Source organism: Mus caroli, unplaced genomic scaffold, assembly GCF_978045245.1.
Source record: "Mus caroli unplaced genomic scaffold, Mus_caroli_1 scaffold_34, whole genome shotgun sequence".
In the NCBI taxonomy this organism is placed as follows: Eukaryota; Metazoa; Chordata; class Mammalia; order Rodentia; family Muridae; genus Mus; species Mus caroli.
In genome coordinates, this window is record NW_028227289.1 from 2300188 (window position 1) to 2302232 (window position 2045).

The 2045-nt window shown below is 31.4% G+C and overlaps 1 long non-coding RNA gene across 2 annotated transcripts in view; it reads right to left on the reverse strand.

The window, feature by feature from the left end:
• Window positions 1-1925: 1925 nt before the first annotated feature.
• Window positions 1926-2045, reverse strand: part of LOC146999844 (uncharacterized) — a 4909-nt gene continuing 4789 nt past the window's right edge. For both annotated transcript variants that reach the window (XR_015046376.1, XR_015046377.1), the window contains exon 4: window positions 1926-2045. This exon is cut by the window's right edge and continues 23 nt beyond it. This is a non-coding gene — a long non-coding RNA (uncharacterized LOC146999844).

A 2045-nucleotide genomic window follows, 5' to 3' on the forward strand; every position in this document is an offset into this window, starting at 1 on the left:
GCTAAAATCTTTGGATAGATCTACAAATGCAAAATTTTCCTACATACGTATGCCTGTGCATGTGCGTGTGTCTTCTAAGAATGTGATGGTCAAAAACTCATAGGCAATTAGACTTTTCTCATTCATTATAAACTGCATTTCCACAAAAATGTCTGCTTGGCATGTTTTTACCTTGTCCTCTCAGTCCAGTATTGCTTCTTGTCAGAGCAGAAGTTGCATATCTTTTAGAAGGAGGACCATCCCTTTTTGAAGATGGACTTCTTTTAACTGCAAAGTATCTCCCAGAAGAACTCACATTGAAATTAGGAGTATATCTATCACCACCCGTATTTAAAGAAACATCTTAGCTAAAGGGAATCAATACTTCAATGAGTAAGTTCTAATCATCACTTGTAAATCTTCCTTAAACAATACTGTATTCTCAGCAATTAGTACTTTTTCTAAATTGGTAAAATTTACTATTTCCTTTTGTAACTAGAATTCAAACAGTATGTAAAGATGGCTTTAACATTTATAGCATAGTTTGAACACTACACTGTGTTTAAAGAAATGACAGAGAACTGGCGTGAAAGGGAACAAAAATCTGCCAATTAAATATATCTAAATTTCAGAGAAAATAATCACTTCATTATTAGAAAGCAGATTTTTATATATTTCTTGTCTCAATACTTTGCAAGATACCTCTATGAAATAAACTGTCATGCAAATATAAGCCTAAATATCAACCAAAAACATAAGAAATTTTATATAATACTATTAATATATAGACATGCTGAACAATTATTATAATTTACAAATTAGGACTCTCTATGAAATGCATATTAAGTATGTTATAATCATTTTAGCTTAAAAAATCAATATACATCTAGTGTCCAATTATGAATAAAGTGTGTATTTTCATACAGGTGAGAATAAAAACTTAGATTTAACCATTTAGATCATTTGGAGAGCATTATAAAATGTAAGTCTACTTCAGAAATATCACCTATCTCATCTAACAGCCCTTACTTGGATATTTAATGTTGGTGAATACAAAAAATTATAGATTTTATAAAAATAAAATATGAATTTATTTTCAAAAGTAATAAAATACTCTTGACCATTGCCTATAAAGCATCCTAATGTGTCGTCATCTTCTCATCATACATCAAAAGTTAACATGTAAAAAAGTTAACATTAAAAATTTCTGTTTCTTTTAAACTCTTCCAGAGTCTGAAACAGTCTTGAACGCTGCAAGGTTTAGATAATTCTAGGAGGATATATTTGTGTTCAATAGGCTTATATACAAACTGCCATCAAAAGAAGAAATGAACAGTTTCCAGATAAATATACAACAATAAGTATTGTCTGATGAATTCTTTTTATTTGAAATGTACTTCTGAGTTCTGGACACTTTAAGGCAATTTTCTTTTCTAACTGGTATAGTTTTAACTTCCCAAATAGTTAGAATTACAACTCACATTCAATACTGGCCTCTAAAGTACAAAACTAAAAAACAAGATTAGAAATAAATCTGGCTGCTCAGTGTAGGGGTACTGAAGTTCTCCCGAGGACCTGTGTTCAATTCACTGACAGCTAAAACATGTAACTCTAGGATATGAAACCTTCATACAGACACAGACACAGAGGCAAAATAGCAATGCACATAAAACAAGTTTTGCAGAAATTCTGTTGACTATATAAGGACAAATACTTAATGTCTTAAAAGAACACTTTTGCAATTTACACTCTGGTGTAAATTCAATTTTAAATTAAGACATCTGTTATTTACACTAACCATACAGTGCCTTTAATTTTTCTAATTAAAGGTAACTGCTCTAGTCATGAGAATGTTAAATAAAAGTCGTAGTGTTTCTACTTCAGTCACACTGCTTCCACTATGAAAGTTACCCAAATTCCCTTCACATGAAGGATGACTTCTTGCTCTGCTTCTTCCTCCTCTTCCACAAATCAGAATTCTTGAAGCACCTCTGGTTCTTGAAAAGGATGGTGGTCTCCTCTTACTACCACTTTCAAGTGATAATGGTCTCCTGGCTTGTTTTACT